Source organism: Chiloscyllium punctatum, chromosome 24 (genome assembly GCF_047496795.1).
Source record: "Chiloscyllium punctatum isolate Juve2018m chromosome 24, sChiPun1.3, whole genome shotgun sequence".
In the NCBI taxonomy this organism is placed as follows: Eukaryota; Metazoa; Chordata; class Chondrichthyes; order Orectolobiformes; family Hemiscylliidae; genus Chiloscyllium; species Chiloscyllium punctatum.
Window position 1 is genome coordinate 20,674,029 of NC_092762.1, and position 21,337 is coordinate 20,695,365.

Below are 21,337 nucleotides of genomic sequence, written 5' to 3' on the forward strand. Positions count from 1 at the left end.
GTTTCTTCTTCCAGAAGGTGCACAAAGAGAGCTCCGTGCTCAGCAGCCTGAAGAAAGAAGATGGCTCGGTAACGTCATCTCAGGCTGACGTCATGAGGATCAGCAAATCCTTCTACGCCAGCCTGTATGACTCGAAGCCGACCGACAGCGCGGCCTCCCAGTCGTTCCTGTCCTCTATCACGGAGGTCCTAGATGACGGAACACGAGAGAGGCTGGACCAGCCGCTATCTCTGGATGAACTGACCAAGGCCCTCGAGTCCTTCGAAAAGAATAAAACTCCCGGAAGCGACGGCTTACCGGTCGAGGTTTATTCCGCTCTTTGGGACTTGATCGGCCAGGACCTGCTGGAGGTGTATGTCAGTATGCTCCGGGCAGGTACCATGAGTGAATCCATGAGGAAAGGCATCATCACCCTCGTCTACAAGCGGAAGGGGGAGAGGGAGGAAATTAGAAATTGGAGACCGATCTCACTGTTAAATGCAGACTACAAAATCCTGTCAAAGGTCATCGCCAACCGGGTCAGGTCTGCTCTGGGATCGGTGATCCACCCGGACCAAACCTGTGCTGTACCGGGCAGGAAGATCTCTGAGAGTCTCGCACTCCTCAGGGATACGATCGCCTACGTGCAGGACAGGGGGGTGGACACCTGCCTCATCAGCCTGGACCAGGAGAAAGCCTTTGACAGGATATCGCATACATATATGAGGGATGTCCTCTCCAAAATGGGCTTTGGGGAGGGAATCGGAAATTGGATCAGACTGCTCTACACCAACATTGTCAGTGCAGTCTCAATCAATGGGTGGGAATCAGATAGCTTCCCTGTAAGATCTGGAGTCAGGCAGGGATGCCCCCTCTCACCCGCCTTGTTTGTGTGTTGCATAGAGCCATTTGCCGAATCCATCAGGAAGGATGCGAGCCTGAGAGGGGTGACTATTCCTGGCAGCGGGGGCCTGCAGGTTAAGGCCTCCCTGTACATGGATGACGTCGCTGTTTTCTGCTCGGATCCGCTGTCCGTGCACAGACTCGTGTGCATCTGCGACCAGTTCGAACGGGCCTCGGGGGCCAAGGTAAACCGAGGCAAGAGCGAGGCCATGCTCTTCGGGAACTGGGCCGACCAATCCTCTATCCCCTTCACCGTCAGGACTGACCACCTGAAGGTGCTGGGTATTTGGTTCGGGGGGGCTGGGGCGTGCGCCAAGACCTGGGAGGAGCGGATCAGAAAGATGAGACAGAAACTAGGCAGATGGGGGCAACGGTCGCTCTCCATCGCGGGAAAAAACCTGGTCATCAGGTGTGAGGTCCTCTCAGTATTGCTATATGTGGCACAGGTCTGGCCTATCCCCAGGACCTGTGCCGCCGCAGTCACCCGGGCCATCTTCCAATTCATTTGGAGATCAAAGATGGACCGGGTCCGAAGAGACTCAATGTACAAAGACCGGTGCAATGGGGGAAAAAACACGCCCAATGCCACCCTCACCCTGATGGCCACCTTTGTGTGTGGCTGCATCAAGCTGTGCGTGGATCCCCGGTACGCAAACACCAAGTGTCACTACGTACTGAGGTTCTACCTGTCCCCGGTGTTGCGAAGGATGGGCCTGGCCTCGCTGCCGCGGAACGCTCCGAGTAGTTGGACCGTTCCGTATCACCTGTCCTTCGTGGAGAAATTTATGAGGAAAAACACCTTTGACCACAAGTCCATCAGGAAGTGGTCAGCACGTAGCGTCCTTGAGACCCTTCGGGAAAAGGAGAGGGCGGATCCTGTCGAGCGGTTCCCTGAGCAGACTGTCAAAGCCATTTGGCAGAATGCCTCATCGCCAGAACTTTCCAACAAGCACCAAGACGTGGCTTGGCTGGTGGTGAGAAGGGCTCTGCCCGTGAGATCCTTTATGCACGCCCGGACTCTCTGCCGCACCGCACGCTGCCCTCGAAGTGGCTGCGGGGGGGACGAGACTGTCACACACCTCCTTCTGGAATGTGCCTATGCAGAGGAAGTCTGGAGAGGAATGCAGTGGTGCTTGTCGAGGTTCGTCCCGAGCAGCGCCGTGACGCGGGACTCCGTGCTCTACGGCCTGTTCCCCGGGACTCACACCGAGACGAACATTAACTGCGCCTGGAGGATCATCAACTCGGTGAAGGACGCTCTCTGGGCGGTCCGAAACCTGTTGATCTTCCAGCTGAAGGAGTTGACCCCGACCGAGTGTTGCAGACTGGCACATTCCAAGGTCCAAGACTACGTGTTGAGGGACGCGCTGAAGCTTGGGGCAGCTGCCGCCAAGGCGCGGTGGGGAAAGACCACCGTGTAAGATCGGCCTGCCGAAAGAAGAACAGGGGGCCCAGACAGACGTTTTTTTTTGGGCTCTGCTGATGCCTCAGCCAAATATATGTATATATACAAGATTGAAAAAATGCACAGGATTGTAAAGGACAAGAATAAAGTCGAATCTGTGTTTGTAAATATGGACATATGTATGGCATGATCCAATGTACAGACCATCAAATCATTTATGAATAAAGTATATTTTTGAAATAAAAAAAAAAAATCAGCTCTGCACACCCACCCTGTCACCTTCACCTTTAAATCCTTTACTGTTCAAAAATTAATCTATTTAAACTAATTTACTGAGGAAGTCTCAAATACTTCACTTGGCAGGGATTTCCACAAATTCCCAACGCTCTGGGTGAAGAATTTCTTTCTCAGTTCAGCCCGAATCGGCTCTTTCTTATTTTGAGGCTATGCCCACTTGTCCCAGTTTCACCTGCCAGTGGAAACATCCTCTACTTTTTTTTTAATCTATTCCCTTCATAATTTCATATGATCATATGAGATCCATTCCTACCCCACCATCCCCATTATTCTAGGAAATTCCAATGAATATAATCCCAGTCTGCTCAGTCTCTCCTCATAAACCACCCCCTGAACTCCGGAATCAACCGAGTGAACCTTGTCCTCTGCACCACCTCCAGTGCCAGTACATCCTTTCCCAAGTACGGAAACAAAACCTGCACACAGTCCTCCAGGTGTGGTCTCCCCAGCACCCTATACAGCTGCAACGTAACATTCCTGCTTTTAACCACAATCCCTTTAGCGATGAAAGACAAACTTCCACTTTCCTTTTGAATTACTTGTTGCACCTGCAGACTAACATTCTCTGATCCATGCACAAGGACCCCCAGGTCCCTCTGCACAACATCATGCTGCAAGTTTCTTTCACCATTCAGAAACAGTCCCTTCTCACAGTTATTCCAAATTGGATGATTTCACATTTATTCACATTGTACTCCATCTACCAGGCCTTTGCCCACTCACTTGAAATATCGATGTCCCTTTGGAAACTTTCAGTGTGCTCTGCACACTTTACTCTACCATTCACCTTCATGTCATCCATAAACATTGACACTAAATGTGGTCCCCAACTCCAAATCATCTCTATAAATTGTGAATGATTGTGGTCCTAATGCTAATCACTGAGGCAAACACTCGTCACTGATCACCAACCAGAAATGCACTCATTTATCCCCACTCCTTGCTTCCTGTCAGTTAACCCATCATGTATCCAAGCTTAAACATAGCCCGTATGTTTAGCTTATGCCAGGCCCTTTTGTGCAACCCCTTATCGAATGAAGGAAGATCCCACACACAGTCTCACTGCATTCCAACAGAAGCACATCACAGACACAGTTAGAAACCAGAGACTGCAAAGGTTGAGACACTGTCACCTCCTCCCCTCACGTTTGCGTATCTGTCCAACTTCTCTCTGCCTCATTCTCTCTATCCCAGGATATCATCTTCAATCATGTGCTGGGAACTATTTCTCCTGCAATTTCAGTGCTCAGTGACAGGAGATTATCACCACCCCTAACCCAGCCCTTGTACCTATTCCCTGCCCCCTACATCCCCACCACCACAGCCCTCCAGGCTGACTCCCATCCCTGCCTTTCCACACCCTCCCTCTCTGCATCCGCATCCACCTCCTCAGTGGAATTGATGGTCTAGTGGTATTGTCGCTTGACTATTAATCCAGAAACTCAGAATAATGTTCTGGGGACCTGGGTTCAAATCCTGTCATGGCAGATGTTGAAATTTAAATTCAATTTAAAAAACCCTGGAATGAAGGGTTGACTGTGAAACCATTGTCAATTGTCGGAAAAAAAAACTATCTGGTTCATTAGTATCCTTTCGGGAAGAAATCTGCCATCCTTACCTGGTCTGTCCTCCATGTGAGTCCAGAGCCACAGCAATGTGGTTGATTCTCCACTGCCCTCTGAAATGGCCTCACAGGCCACTCAGTCGTATCAATCGCGAGAAACTCACAACAAAGAAATGAAACCCTGGACCACCTGGCATTGACCTTCGAACCGGAAAAGACAATGGCAAAAACACAAAACAGTTCTGTCCTCTGTAGTGGAATCTGGGAGCTAGTGCCGAAATTGAGAGAACTGTCTCACAGACGAGTCAAGCAACAGCCTGATATAGTCATTCTTATTAGATCATACCTTACATACCAAGACATCACCATTACCATCTCTGGATATGTCCGGTCCCACTGGCAGGACAGACCCAGCCGAGGTGTCCGCACAGTGGCATACAGTCAGGAGGGAGTTGCCCTGGGAGTCCTTGACATCGACTCTGGACCTCATGAGGTCTCATGGCTTCAAGTTAAACAGAGGCAAGGAAACCTCTTACTGCTTATCACCTATCATCGTCCTTCAGCTGATGAATCAGTGCCCCTCCATGTTGAACAACACTTGGAGGAAGCACTGAAGGTGGCAAAAAGTACATTGGGTAGGGGATTTCAACGTCCACAACCAAGAGTGGCTCAGCAGCAGCAGTATTACTGATCGGGTTGGTCAGGTCCTAAAGGGTATAACTGCTGCACTGGGTCTCTGGCAAGTGGTGAAAGAACCAACAAGAGCAAAAAATGTATTTGACCTCAACCTTACTAATCTGCCAGTTGCAATCGCCTCTGTCCATGACAAAGTGACCACTGCAATGTCCTTATGGACATGAAGTCCCGCCTTCACATTGAGAATACCCTCCATCTTGCTGTGTGGTGCTATCACTTTGCTAAATGGGACAGACTTAGAACCGATTTAGCAACTCAATATTGGGTATTGAGCTGTGGGTCATCAACAGCAGCAAAACTGTACTCCAGCACAATCTGTAACCTCATGGCCCAGCATATCCCCCATTCAACCATTACCATCAAGCAGGGGGATCAATCTTGGTTCAATGGAGAATTCAGAAGGGCGTGCATCAGGCAGACCTAAAAATGAGGTGTCAACCTGGTGAAGGTCCTAAACAGGAGTACTTGCGTGCCAAATGGCATAAACAGGAAGTGATAGACAGAGCTACGTGCTCCCACAACCAACGCATCAGATCTATGCTCTGCAGTCCTTCCACATCCAGTCGTGAATGGTGGTGGGCAATTTAACAACTCACTGGAGGAGATGCTCCACTAATATTGCCATCTTCAATGATGGAGGAGCCCAGCACATCAGTATAAAAGATAAGGCTGATGCATTCGCAACAATCTTCAGTCAGAAGTGCTGAGTAGATAATCCATCTCAGGCTTCTCCAGTGGTCCCCAACATCACAGATAACAGTCTCCAGACAATTAGATTCATTCCCCGAGATATCCAGAAATGGCTGGAGGCACTGGATACTTCATAGGCAATGGGCCCTGAGAACATTCTGGCAATCATACTGAAGAAGCGCGCTCTAGTACTTACCACTTCCCTAGCCAAGCTCTTCCAGTACAGTTACAACACTGGCATCGACCTGACAATATGGAAAATTGCCCAGGTATTTCCTGTACATAAAAAGCATGACCAGTCCAACCTGGCTAATTACCACCCAATCTGCCGACTCTCCATCATTAGGGCTATCAAACAGAGTGGTGTTGGAAAAGCACAGCAGGTCAGTCAGCATCCGAGGAGTCAAATGCTGCCTGACCTGCTGTGCTTTTCCAGCACCACTCTGATCTAAACTTGGGTTTCCAGCATCTGCAGTCCTCACTTTTATTGAGGGCTATCAAACAGCACCTGCTCAGCAATAACCTGCTCAGTGATGCCCAGTTTGGGTTTCGCCAAAGTCATTCAGCTCCTGATCTCATTACAGCCTTGGTTCAAACATGGACAAAAGAGCTGAATTCCAGAGGTGAGGTGTGAGTGACAGCCCTTGACATCAAGGCTGCATTTGACCGGGTATGGCATCAAGGACCCCTGTGAGAAATGGAATCAATAGGTATTGGGGGCAAATACTCCACTGGGTAGAGTCGTACCTGGCACAAAGGAAGATGATTGTGGTTGTAGAGGGTCAGACATCTCAGCTCCAGGACATCTCCACAGGAGCCCCTCAGGGTAGTGTCCTAGGCCCAATGATCTTCAGCTGCTTCATCAATTACCTTCCCTCTGTCATAAGGTCAGAAGTGGGGATGTTCGCTGATGTTTGCACAGTTTTCAGCACCTTTCACGATTCCTTAGATACTGAAGCAATCCGTACTCAAATGTAACGAATTCTGGACAATATCCAGGCTTGGACCAACAAAAGGCAAGTGACATTCACGCCACACAAATGCCAGACCATGACCATCACCAATAAAAGACACTCTAATCACCACTCCTCGATATTCAATGGCATTACCATCACTGAATCCCCCACTGTCAACATCCTTGGAGTTACCATTGACCCGAAACTCACTGGACTCACCGCATGAACACAGTGGTTACAAGAGCAGGTCAGAGATGAGGGATACAGTGATGAGTAATTCACCGCCGGACACCCCAAACTCCATCCACTGTCTACAAGGTACAAGTCAGGAATATGATGGAATACTCCCCACTTGCCTGGTTGGGTGCAGCTCCAACAACACTCAAGGAGCTTGACACCATCCAGGACAAAGCAAAACACTTGAATGGCACCACATCGACAAATATTCAAACCCTCCACCACCGGTGCCCAGTGGCAGCAGTGTGTGCTATCTACAAGATGCACTGCAGAAATTCACCAAAGATCCTTCCAAATCCATGACCACATCCATCTAGAAGGATAAGGGCAGCAGGCACTTGGGAATACCATCACCTGCAAGTTCCCCTTCAAGCCACTCACCATCCTGAGTTGGAAATATATCGCCGTTCCTTTACAATTGTTTGGTGAAAATCTTGGAATTCCCTCCCTACTGGCATTGTGGGTCAACCCACAGCAAGTGAACTGAAGTAATTCAAATGGCATCTCACTACCAGCTTCTCAAGGGCAAGTAGGGATGGGCTAACAATGCTGGCCAGTCAGTGACGCCCAAGTCCCACACGTTTCTCTGATTTAAACTTCTGTCTCTGAAATGTAGTTCCTTTCACTTTGTAAAGCTGACATGAGACATTACAGCATTGATGGATTAAAATGATACGACGGTCTGGAGTTTGATGGGTAGGTGGGGGAAGATGACAGACAGAGGAATTGTGATGGAGAGGCAGAAAAGGAGTGTGTGTGTGAGAGACAGAGGAGTGAGAAAGAAAGACCCAGACGATGGACAGAGAGAAATGGAGGTAGTCCCAAGACGGAGGGAGGTCAGACAGAAGGAAATGGACACAGCGGGACAGAGAGTGAGAAAGAAAATGTAAAATCACAGCCTCTGCAAATGACATTTTGACTCTGAGCCACTTGTTGCAATACAGGACATTGTCGGAGAATCGTCCAATTACAAATAGAGGCCACACACCGATCTTGTGAAATTGACGAACACTAGTTTATTTCTCACGATATCGTGGGAAAGAGAAATTGAAAGGACTGATAGAAAATGAGCACTTTACCCAGTTAAGTCAAGGATTCTCTTCCCCAAGCTGCAGATACAGTTTTTATAATGTTACAGTAGTGTTACAGTAGTGTAGTGTTAATTACAGGACAAGATGAATTAAATTACATTTAATGGAATACAATCGGCTGGCCGGTCGGAGCAATCCGGTAATAACTGGAACAGGAGGTTCCGTTCCTCTGTGAGAGCAGGTGCTAATGTCCAGTATCCTGGTTCCAATGGGCCTGCAGGGTGGTGCGTATTCTTGTCAGGTATCTGGGTGTCACTCAGTCTAGGGAGGCTTTGTGGGGCTTCAGTACCTGAGGGCACTGTGGATGCCCTCGGGGCTGCAGGAGCGATTATGCTATTGTGAGGGAGGAAGTCTGTTATCAGATCATCTGAGGAGTGTATTCCTTCAGTCTGGAAGCTGTTTAGATAATGTCTTATTTTGCTGTTTAGTTCCTGAGCTGGTTGTAGTCAAGCTGAGCGATTATAGAACAAAGAAAGAAAATTTACAACCCAGGAACAGGCCCTTCGGCCCTCCAAGCCTGAGCCGATCCAAATGTACTCTCTTAACCTGTCGGTCAATTCCTAAGCATCTGTCTCCCTCTGCTCCCTATCTCGTCAAGCATTTGTCCAGACGCATCTTAAATGAATCTACTGTGCCTGCCTCTACCAACTCTGCTGGCAACGCATTCCAAATGTCTACCACTCTCTGTGAAAAGTACTTATGTATCCCCCTTAAACTTTCCACCTCTCACTTTGAAAGCGTAATCTCTCGTGATTGAATTCTTCACCCTGGGAAAAAGCTTGTCTCTATCCATTCTTCATGATTTTGTAAACCTCAGTTAGGTCCCCCCTCAACCTCATTTTTTTCTAATGAAAATAAACCGAACCTACTCAACCTCTCTTCAGAGTTAGCATCTTCCATACCAGGCAACATCTTCGAAAACCTTCTCTGCATCTTCTCCAAAGCGTCCACATCCTTTTGCTAATCTGGTGACCAGAACTGTATACAGTATTCCAAATGTGGCTGAACCAATGTCTTGTACAATTTTAACATGATCTGCCAGCTCTTATACTCAATACCGTGTCCAATGAAGGCAAGCATACCATATGCCTTCTGGACCACTCTATCCACCTGTGCAGTAACCTTCAGGGTACAATGGACCTGCACTCCCAGTATGCTCTGTTTTGCTAAGATCAGACATGGTTTCTGTGAATGAGGCAGGCAGAGTGGTTTATTTTTCCTCCTACAATTTCCCTTTTTTTGTGTTTGTCAGGGAAGCGCTAAGTTAGGGGTAGAGGCGAAAGGGAATATGTAGCCAGAGCCGGGGGAGGGTTGGAATCAATGGGGTAGTATTCGGAGTCCGAGTCTGAAACCACATATTCCGTGTCAGGGACAAAGTTCTTATCCCAGTGGACCTTCACTAGTTGAGTGGAAAGATCAGGGCAGGGGGGTAGCAGCATTGAGCACAAGCTCAGACAGCGCATTTTAATAGCCATGACAAGAACTGCAATAACGACAATGATAGTCATGAGGACTATGAGACCCTGGAGCAAGGCCGTGCCCCTGGAACCCATCCAGGAGCTTTCCCAGTTCCATGGGTCCCATTGTGCTTTTTGGCTGTGCAGTACAGTGGCAGCCTGTTGGATATGTCGGGCTGAGTTCATAATGTTCCCACTGGGGCTGGGTATGTAACTGCAGCAATCAGAGCCGATGAGGGTACATGTGCCCCCTTTCTCCGCCAGCAGAGAATCCAGGGCAGACTTGTTTTATTGGGCCACAGTGTGAATGCCAACAACTTCCGCATTCAGCTGGATGTGGCATTGGCTACCTCCTCCAAGGGGATGGCCAGCAGCTGGGCTTCTATTTCCAATCGAATGGCTGCATAGGTGGGTGAAAAGACAGAGAGAATCTGGTCAAGGGTGTTGAGGGTTCACTTCCTGTGAGACGGTGACTTCATGAAGGGAGAAGACTGGGAATGTTATACAAATGGGACCACGTACCCAACATAGCAGCTCCTGGTCCAGGATAACAGGAACCAAGGGGAGGCTTTATGACTGTAAATAAAGTAAGTGCCATTATAGGTTCTCAGGCAGTCGGTCTGGGTCCCTGTCCAGGTGGTGGTGAAAGTGGGGTTTTGCCTGCTCCTGTTGAGGATGTGAAGGTTCAGTATCCTGCCCTCTGCTGTGGACTGACTTGCTGCAGGGTGAGGAATAAGGTGTTCCCACACCGGCTCCAGTCAGCATTCCATCTGGATGGATGGCTGCTTTTGAGGCAGATCGATCCGATGGGTGTGCCCTGTTCGGGAGTGTCTGTGAGGAGTAGGGCTGGGGGTTCATGGGGAAGATTGTATGAGGTTCCAGTCATCCTGTGGCAGGATGATCAGGGGGAGTATAAAGATGGTGATGGCTGTGGCGGTTAGCTGGAGCTTTCCTCGGGGTGTGGAGCTGTCATTTGCTATGCTTCCTGGTTGTTGTCTTTTGGGGGCGGAGCTCACTTGCAGCAGGTCCTGTGTGTCCAATCAGGTTACCCCTCCAGTTTGACAGTTGTCGGGGTTGTAAGAGGCACCAAGTATGGACCCTTCCACCAGGAGAGAGAGAATCTTTGCCCAGTGTTTTGATCATTACATAGTCCCCAGGTTGGAACGGATGAAGTGCCTCCTGGTGGGGTGTGGGCCTCGCTGCCTTTATCAAATCATGGTCAAGATTATTGACCCTGCTGAGGGCTTGGCCCTAATCCAGCAGAGTCTCCTGTGTCAGGGGTAGTGCTGTATCTGTGGAGAGGTTTGTGGGGCCTGGTCACTAAGGGCATGGGTCCAAAACAGACGGAGGGTAAACTTTGGGATGATATTTGGGGACTACTGAATTGATGGGAACACTACATTTGACGAGACAATATTTGGCAGATGGTGGGCAAAATATTTATGCGAGAGAATGTTACATCTGAGGGTAATATTCTTCTGGGGTGACTCAAGACTTTGGGATGGGGCAAATTACTATGAGGGTGTGGCAAAGTTGTGGGGTAAAGACAAGGGCAAATGTGGGAAATAGTGAAATATGTTGAGGGAATATCTGCAGGGGCAAAAAGTAAAGGTGAGGGTGTGAAATGGGGGGCGTATGGGATCTCAAAACTGGATGACACAAAGTTCGAGAGGTAACATTTGGCTGGGAGTCACATTCAGCAATTTTGGATCGAGAAAAACGTTTGGGGGAGGAGCAGGGAAAATGCAGAGAGAGGGAGAGACAGAAAGGTGATGATAGGGGATAGAAAAAATGCAGTCAGAGAGGGAGGGGGACACACAGCTGGAGGGAATTGACAGACAGAGGGAGAATAAAATAAAGAGTTGAGAGTGTGGCAGACAGAGACGCAGGAGGGGAAGACAGAAAGACCAAAAGAGAGAAAGGAGGAGAGACTTTGAGAGAAAGATACAGGGACACAAAGTGCGAAAAAAAGAGACATAAAGTGACAATGTGAGAAAGTGATCGGCTATCAGGCAGGAGTTCAGGAAAGACACAGTCTGAAAAGGTGATACTCAACATTACTCTCTCTCTCTTGCTGATTTCTCACACTCACTTGCTTCCATGAGGGATAGACACTGCTCCTGGGGTTCACTTCAGACAGGGTCTGTTTCAGGGACAGGTTGGTAAAGGTTCAAAACTGGAACTGAGCTTCCAGCAGTACCCGCAATCCCTCTCTTTCTCTCTCTCTCTCACACACACACCAATTGGCCTGAGACCTGAAATCCACACAGAAACACAGCTGCAGTTTGTTAGACACATTCGCCCCCTCCCTGACAACAGCTGAGGGACACCACAGCACTGTCTCACTCTCTCAATGGTTCAACACAGGCAAGTGTCATTTACTGCACACTACAGTCTGTGTGTGTATAGGTTTCTGTGTATCTGTATAGATGTGTGAGTCAGTGTGTCTGTGTGTCCATGTTTCTGTGTGCGTTTATGTGTGTCGGTGTGTGTGTTTCTGTGTATCTGTATGTATGTCTGTGTCAGAGCATCTGGATGTGACAATGCTGTCACTTTAACAAGCTTATTTTGTTCTTCAATTTTTTAATCTATAAGACATAAAAGCAAAAATTCGGCCATTCAGCCCATTGAGCCTGCTCCACTATTCAATCATGGCTGCTACGTTTCTCATCCCTATTCTCCCTGTAACACTTGATCCCCTTGACAGTTAAGAAATTATCTATCTCCCTCTTAAATATATTCAATGACCTGGTCTCCACAACCTTCTGAGGCAGTGAATTCCATAGATTCATCACGATTTGGCTGAAGATGTTTCTCCTTGACTCCATTTAAAAAGGTCTTCCCTTTACCCTACAGCTGTGCCCTCAGTCCTAGTCTTTCCTACCAATGGAAGCATCTTCCCAACATCCATTCTGTCCAGGACATTCAGTATTCCAGGTTTCAATTAGATTCCCCATCATTCTTCTGAACCCCACCCAGAGTCCTGAAACATTCCTCATATGTTAAGCTTTTCATTCCTGAGGCCATTCTCATGAACATTCTCTGAACAAACTCCAGGGCCAGTACATCCAGGGGTGTCAGAAATAAGAGTGATGAACTGACAGCGTGGATCAGTACTTGGGACTATGATGTTGTGGCCATAACGGAGACGTGGGTTTCACAGGGGCAGGGATGGTTGCTAGATGTTCCAGGGTTTAGAACATTTAAAAAGAACAGGGAGGGTGGAAAACGAGGAGGGGGTGTGACATTGCTAATCAGAGAGTGCATCATGGCTACAGAAAGGAAGGCTGTTGTGGAATGTTTGTCTACTGAGTCAGTATGAACAGCAAGGGAGCAGCCACCTCATTGGGGGTTTCCACAGACACCCTAATAGCAGGAGAGAGATCAAAGAACTCATCGGCTGGCAGATGTCACAGGGTTGTTGTTATGGGTGATTTAACTGTCCCAATATCGAATGGAACCTCCTTAGTTCAGATGTTTTGGATGGAGCTGTTATTGTCAGGTGTGTTCAGGAGGGTTCCCTTACTCAGTATGTAGGCAGGCTGACAAGGGGAGAAGCCATTTTGGATTTGGTGCTCGGCAATGAGCCAGGGCAGATGTCAGGTCTCACGTTGGGAAACACTTTGGTAACAGTGACCACAACTGCCTCACATTTACTATAGCCTTGGAAAGGGAAAGGACCAGTTCCCAAGGGAAGATATTTAATTGGGGAAAAGGAACTTATGACGTTACCAGACAGGAGTTGGGAAGTACAGATTGGGAGCAATTGTTCCACAGAAAGGGTATAACAGACATGTGGAGACTATTTAAGGAGCAGTTGTTGCAAGTGATGCACATATTTGTCCACAGACACAGGCAAGAAGGGGTAAGATTAAGGAACCTTGGTTGACAAGAACAGGGGAACTTGTTGTCAAAAGGAAGAAGGTAGCTTATGTGAGGTGGAGGAAGCAAGGATCTAGCACAGCTTTAGAGGATTTACAGGCTTACCAGAAAGGAGCTCAGAAATGGACTGAGGAGAGACAGGAGGGGGCATGAAAAAGGCTTGGCAGGAAGGATTAGGGAGAACCCAAAGGCATTTTACTCATATATGAGGAATAAGAGAATGTAGGATCAGTCAGGGATAGCGTACAGAACTTGTGTGTGGAATCTGAGGAGATAGAGGAAACCCTAAATGAGATTTTTGCTTCAGTTTTCACTGAGGAAAGGGACCGTGTTGAGAATGAGAACTTTGAGGAGCTGGGAAACAGACTGGAACAGATCAGGATTAATGAAGTTGATGTCTTTGGTGATGGCCACCACACGAGCTCTGTCCCTACCCTCTCTTGATTTTTTTGGGATGTTAATCATATCTTCCACAATAAAGACTGACACAGAATAATTATTTAACTCTTCAGCCATTTCCTTTGCCCCACCACTATCTTTCCGTGTCATTTGCCAGCGGCCCAATGTCCACTTCTTCATCTCATTTGCCCTTTATCTGTCGAAAGAAACTCTTACGGTATTGTGTGATATGTCTGGCTAGCTTACCGTCATTTTTCATCGTGACCGTTCTTATTTCTTTTGTTGTTGCTCTCTATTGGTCTTTGCAAGTGCCTAATCCTTTGGTTTCCCACTACCCTTCCCCAAATGATCTGTTTTCTCTTTTACTTTTATGCTATCCCTGAATTCCTTAGTCAGCCATGATTGCCTCATCCTCCCTGTACCATGCTTCTTTTCCCTTGGGATGAATCTCTGCTGTGTCTCCTGAGTTACTCCCAGAACCTCCTGCCATTGCTGTTCCATTGTCTTTCCTGATACACTCCTCTCCCAGTCAATTCTACCCAGCTCCTCTCTCATGCCTCTGTAGTTGCCTTTATTCAGCTGTAATACTATTACCTTTAATTCTATCATCTCCCTCTCAAATTGCAGAGTAATTTCAGTCATATTATGATCACTGCCTGCTGAGGATTCCTTCACCTTGAGCTCCCTGATCAAGTCTACTTCATTCCACATCACTAAATCCAGTGTTGCCTGTTCCCTACTGGGCTCCGCCACAAGTTGGTCCAAAAAGCCATCTCATCGACATTCCACAAATTCACTTTCTTGCGAACTGTTCCCAACCTGATTTTCCCAGTCCACCTGCATATTGAAATTCCCAATGATCACTGTACCTTTGTATTTCCTCCAAATCTTTTGCATCTCCGGTTGTATCTTGTGCCCCCATCCCCTGACGACTGTTTGGAGGCCTGTACATAACTCCAACTATGGTATTGTTGTACTCTTGCAGTTCCTCAATTCCACCAACATGGAGAAGAGAGGTTGTAAAGGCAGAGGTGTTGAAGGGGCTTGAAAGAGCCGAGGTTAACAATGGCAGGGGAGTGGCCAGTTCTCTCAGTACAGGATTTTTCTTTCCAGTTAGGTTTAGCTGTGGCAGTCACAAGATGCTGGAGTCCAGAAAAGATTCCAACCCTCAGCAGATGAATCCTAACTTACTATCACTCTCGAATTTCTTTGGATGTTGTTCTCTTCTGCCTGCAAGAATCTGTTTCAGTTTACCTATTTTGCTAAAGTGTGTGTTCTGGGATGTCTGGATTGGAACAGTCCCATCGTTAATTTGCTGTATCTGGATAGTTAAGTTTTCTAGTAATGATGTTATTCTAAATTTGATTTTCTTTTGTTATTCTGTTGTGCTTTCATAAATTCTGTTTTGCTGAAAGCTGAGTGTTCAGACCAGCTACATCACACCTGGAATATTGATTTCCTATCTGCCTTTAAAATAAGAAAACGTTAGGGCCTAAGCTACCTTCTCAATATATTTTGAGGTGGTATGGCCTGGTCCATAACAATATGTGTCTGTGTGTTTGTGTGAGTGCGTTTGTGTGCGTATGGTTCTGTGTGTTCGTCTGTGTCTGTGTAAAGGTTTGTTTGCACATCCACACCTCAGTCTGTGTCTGTTACTGTCTTTGTATGTGTATGAATCTATATCAGTCTGTAAGTTTGAGTGTATAAATGTGCCTGTGTGTGTCTCTTTGTATGTGATTCTCTATCTGTAACTGTCTGTGTATCTATCTCAATTGAACTATCTCTGCAAATTTGTAGCTATGAGTGTGTGAGGAAGTGTATGTGGATGTGTGTATTACCATCTATCAGTGTGTCTGTGTATCTGTGTGCATGTGTGTGTGTGTATCTGTGTGCATGTGTATGTGTGTGCGTGTGTGTGTGTTTGTGTATTTGTGTGTGTATATCTGTGTCTGCGCGCGTGTATGTGTGTGTGTATCTGTGTGTGCGTGTGCGTGTGTGTCTGTGCGTGTATCTTTGTGTGTGAATGTGTGTGTGTATCTGTGTACGTGCGTGTGTATGGGTGCGCGTGTGTGTCTTCTATGTGTGCGTGTGTATCTGTGTGCGTGTTTGCGTGTGTGTATCTATGTACGTGTGTGTCTGTCTGTGTGTGTGCATGCATGTATGTGTGTGTGAGTGTGTGTGTGTGTCTGTGTGTATGTATCTGTGTGTCTGAGTGTGTGTCTGTGTGTCTGTGTGTGTATGTCTGTGTCTGTCTGTGTCTGTGTGTCTGTCTGTGTGTGTTTCTGTGTGTGTCTGTGTGTGTGTCTGTGTCTGTGTGTCTGTGTATGTGTGTCTGTGTGTGTGTATGTGTCTCTGCGTGTCTGTGTGCGTGTATATGTGTCTGTGTGCATGTGTATGTGTCTGTGTGTGTCTGTGTCTGTGTGCGTGTGTGTCTGTATCTGTGTGTGTGTCTGTGTGTGTGTGTCTATGTGTGTGTCTGTGTGCGTGTATATATGTCTGTCTGTGTCTGTGTGTGTGTCTGTGCGCGTGTGTGTCTGTGTCTCTGTGTGTCTGTGTGTGTGTGTCTGTGTGAGTGTGTATGTGTCTGTGTGTCTGTGTCTGTGTGTGTTTCTGTGTCTGAGTGTGTCTGTGTGCGTGTGTATGTGTCTGTGTGTGTTTGTGTCTGTGTCTGTGTGTGTGTATGTGTGTGTGTGTGTCTGTGTGTATGTGTCTGTGTGTGTGTCTGTGTCTGTGTGTCTATGTGTGTGTCTGTGTGCGTGTATATGTGTCTGTCTGTGTCTGTGTGTGTGTCTGTGTGCGTGTGTGTCTGTGTCTCTGTGTGTCTGTGTGTGTGTCTGTGTGAGTGTGTATGTGTCTGTGTCTGTGTGTGTGTCTGTGTCTGAGTGTGTCTGTGTGCGTGTGTATGTGTCTGTGTGTGTTTGTGTCTGTGTCTGTGTGTGTGTATTTGTGTGTGTGTGTCTGTGTGTATGCGTCTGTGTTTGTGTCTGTGTGTATGTATGTGTGTGTGTGTGTGTGTGTGTCTGTGAGTGTGTCTGTGTCTGTGTGTGTGTGCGCGCGGGAGTCAGGCCTCCATTTTGCCAGAACGTCGAGGAGAGAAGGAGGCGTGAAGCGAGGGCTGCTGGGAAGGTATGGGCTTAATTTATATTTGGGCAGTGGCTAAACATGTGTCGTATCTCCCTCCCGCAGCCCCCTCCTCTAACCGGAAGAAAAAGACCCACTCAGGTAAGGCTTTTATTTCTTATCGTTCTTTTCCATTTATTTAAGTGCATTGTTTGATTTCAGTTGGTTGATATAAAGCTAAGCTTACAATGGCAGGGGACCTCAGACCCATGGCATGTGCCTCTTGCTTGAGGTGGGAGTTTAGGAACGTGTCTGATGTTCCTGACTCTTACACTTGCATGAAGTGTGTCCAGCTGCAGCTCTTGTTTGACCACATGACGGCTCTGGAGCTGTGGATGGACTCACTGTGGAGCATCTGTGATGCTGAGGAGATCATGGATAGCACGTTTAGTGAACTGGTCACACCACAGGTTAGGATTGCTGAGGGAGACAGTGAATGGGTGACCAAAAGACAGAAAAAGAGTAGGAAGGCAGTGCATGTGTCCCCTGTGGTCATCTCCCTCCAAACCAGGTATACCGTTTTGGATATTGTTGGGGGAGATGGCTCACCGGGGGAGGGCAGCAGTTGTCAAGATCATGGCACCGTGGTAGGCACTGCTGTTCAGAAGGGTGGGAAAAAGACTCCTAGGCCCATAGTCATAGAGGTTTCTATTGTGAGGGGAGTAGATGGGCGAGTCTGTGGCCAAAAACAGGACTCCCGGATGGTATGTTGCCTCCCAGGTGCTCGGGTCAGGGATGTCACTGATCGGCTGCAGAGCATTCTAAAAGGGGAGGGTGAACAGCCAGTTGTCTTGGTGTATACAGGCACCAACGATATAAGTAGGAAACAAGATGAGGTCCTGAAAGGAGAATTCAGGGAGCTAGGAGGGAAGTTAAAGAGGAGGACCTCAAATGTAGGGATCTTAGAATTACTAACAGTGCCATGTGCTAGCCAGTGTAGAAATGAAAAAATAGGCAGGATGAACACACGGCTTGAGAGATGGTGCAGTAGGGAAGGGTTCAGATTTGATGGACATTGGGACTGGTTCTGGGGAAGGTGGGACTATTACAAAAGGGATGGTCTACATCTGAACCAGACCAGAACAAATGTCCTTGGGGGAGTTTTTGCTACCGCTGTTGGGGAGGTTTTAAACTAATGTGACAGGGGACTGGGAACCAGAAGAGAAAACAAGTAGGCAGAGAGGTGGAGACTGGAGACTGTAAGAATTATGAAGATAGCATTAATAAAGGGAAGAATAGGCAGAGAGCAGGTGAGAGCAAAAGAACTGGTGTCCTGAAATGCATCTACTTTAATGCAAGGAGTATAGTGGGTAAGGCAGATGAACTTAGGGCTTGGATTGGTGCCTGGGAGTATGACATTATTGCCATCACAGAGACTTGGTTGAAGGAAGGGCATGATGATTGGCAACTAAATGTTCCAGGATATAGACACTTCAGACAGGACAGGGAGGAAAGTAAAAGAGGGGGTGGAGTTGGATTGCTGGTCAGGGACGATATCACGGCTGTGCTGAAGGAGGACACTACGGCAGTCCTGGGTAGTGAGGCATTATGGGTGGAGCTGAGAAATAAGAAGGGTGCAGTTACATTGTTGGGGCTGTCCTACAGGCCTCCCAACAGCGAAAGTGAGGTAGAAGAACAAATAGGTAAACAGATTATGGAAAGATGTAGAGGCAACAGGGTGGTGGTGATGGGAGATTTTAATTTTCCCAACATTGACTGGGATACACTTAGCGTCAGAGATCTGGATGGGGTAGAATTTGTACAAAGCATCCAGGAGAGTTTTCTAGAAGAGTTTGTCAATAGTCCGACGAGGGAAGGGACCATATTGGACCTGGTACTGGGGAAAGTGCCAGGACAGGTGGTAGGAGTTGCGGTGAGGGATTTCTTTGGGAACAGTGATCACAATTCTGTAAGTTTAGAATCCTCGTAGATAAAAAAGAGAGTGGTCCTAAGGGAAGAGTACTAAACTGGGCCAAGGCCAATTATATCAAAATTAGGCAGAAGCTGGGAAATGTGGATTGGACACAGCTATTTGAAGGGAAGTCCGCATTTGAGATGTGGGAGGCTTTCAAAGAAAGATTAAAGATTGTGCAGGATAGGCATGTCCCGTTGAAGGTAAGGGATAGGAAAGGCAAGATTCGTGAACCGTGGATGACAGGAGAAATTGTACGGCTAGCCAAATGGAAAAGGGAAGCGTACATAAGGTCTAGGCAGCTAAGAACAGAACGGGCCCTGGAGGAATATCGCAAGAGTAGGACCAGTCTTAATTGAGGAATCAAGTGGGCTAAAAGGGGTCATGAAATAGTTTTAGCAAGCAGAATTAAGGAAAATCCCAAAGCATTTTATTCTTATATAAGAAACAAGCAGGTAACTAGAGAAAGGATCGGTCCACAGAAAGATATTGAAAGAAGGCTGTGTGCCGAACCTGAGAGAATGGGTGAGATTCTGAATGATTAATTTGTATCAGTGTTCACTGAGGAGAGGAACATGATGAACCTTGAGATTCGAGATAGAAGTTTGATTAGTCAGGATCATGTTGGCATCAGTAGGGAAGATGTGTTGGGTGTGTTAGAGGTTATTAAGGTGGACAAATCCCCAGGACCGGATGGGATCTATCCCAGGTTACTGAGGGAGGTGAGAGAGGAAATAGCTGGGGCCCTGACAAATATCTTTGTGGCATCCTTAAGTACAGGTGATGTGCCAGAGGACCGGAAGTTTACTCATATTGTCCCCCTGTATAAGAAGGGTAGTAGGGATATTCCAGGTAACTACAGACCAGTGAGCCTGATGTCAGTGGTGGAGAAGGTACTGAGGGATAGGATCTATTTATATTTAGAAAAGAATGGGCTTATCAGTGATAGGCAACATGGTTTTGTGCGGGGAAGATCGTGCCTAACCAACTTAATAGAGTTCTTCGAGGAAGTGACCAAGTTGTTAGATGAAGGAAGGGCTGTTGCTGTCATATACATGGACTTTAATAAGGGGTTTGATAAGGTTCCCCATTGTAGACTAATGGAGAAAGTGAAGTCACATGATGTGCAGGGTGTTCTCGCGAGGTGGATAAAGAACTGGTTGAACAACAGGAGACAGAGAGTAGTAGTTGAAGGGAGTTTCTCGAAGTGGAGAAAGGTGACCAGTGGTGTTCTACAGGGGTCAGTACTGGGGCCACTGTTGTTTGTAATATACATAAATGATCTGGAAGAGGGCACTGTTGGTATGATCAGCAAATTTGCAGATAACACAAAGATTGATGGAGTAGCAGAAATCAAAAGGGACTGTCAGAGAATACAGGAGGATATAGATAAACTGGAGAGTTGGGCGGAAAAGTGGCAGATGGCTTTCAATCTAGACAAATGTGAGGTGTTGGAAGTCTAATTCTAGAGCGAATTATATAATAAATGGAAGAGCCTTGGGAAAAGTTGATGGGCAGAGAGACCTGGGAGTGCAGGCCCATTGTTCCCTGAAAGTTACTGCACAGGTGGATAGAGTGGTCAAGAAGGTACATAGTATGCTTGCCTTCACTGGGTAGGGCATTGAGTATAAGAGCTGGTAAGTTATGTTAAAATCGTACAAGACATTGGTTCGGCTGCATTTCGAATACTGTGTACAGTTCTGGTCGCCACATTACCAAAAGGATGTGGGTTCAGAGAAGGTTTACGAGGATGTTGCCTGGTATGGAAGGAGCTAGCTATGAAGAGAGGTTAGGTTTATTTTCATTAGAAAAAAGGAGATTGGGGGGGACCTCATTGAGGTTTACAAAATCATGAAGGGTATAGACAGGGTGGATAGAGACAAGCTTTTTCCCAGGGTGAAGGGGATTCAATAACGAGAGGTCATGCTTTCAAGGTGAGAGGTGAAAAGTTTAAGGGGGATACTTCACACAGAAGTTGGTGGGCATTTGGAAAGCGTTGCCAGCAGAGGTGGTAGAGGCAGGCACGGTAGATTCATTTAAGATGCATCTGGACAGATGCATGAGTTGGTGGGGAGCAGAGGGACACAGATGCTTAGGAATTGACCGACAGGTTCAGACAGTACATTTGGATCGGCTCAGGCTTGGAGGGCCAAAGGGCCTGTTTCTGGGCTTTAAATTTTCTTTGTTCTGTGTGTGTGTGTATCTGTACTGAACTGTCTCTGTTGATCTATCTTTACTCTGTTGCTGTGTGCACATCAGCTGCTGTAGATGAGTGTGTGTATTAGTGTGCGTCTCTCTGTCTCAGTGTGTCTCTAAGTCTGTGTCACTGTGCAGCAGGATCTCTGTTGTTCTGGGGGTGAATCCATTGAAATGGTGTTTACCCGTCTCTCCCCTGTCTGTCTGTCTGTCTTTCTCTCTTGTGTGTAAAGTGATACAATTGTCATATTGGTGTGTATCTCTAAATGTGTGCCTCTATATGTTTGTGCTGTGGATCTGTCTCTCGGTGCAATGGGACTGGAGCCAAGTTTGAATAAATGAATGAATTAAAAAGTGATAAATCAAAGACTGAGTCTCTTTTGCACCGCCCAAACAGATTGTCTTTAATGCGATACAATGGCACCCTCTGGTGGTCTCGACATGCTACTACATGAGTGGATGATCTTTTTGATGGTGAGAGCATCACAGCTTGTGAATCTCTCATGTTGCACAGTTTTGTTATTCTTCAAACAATTTCATTGGTGACACAGCA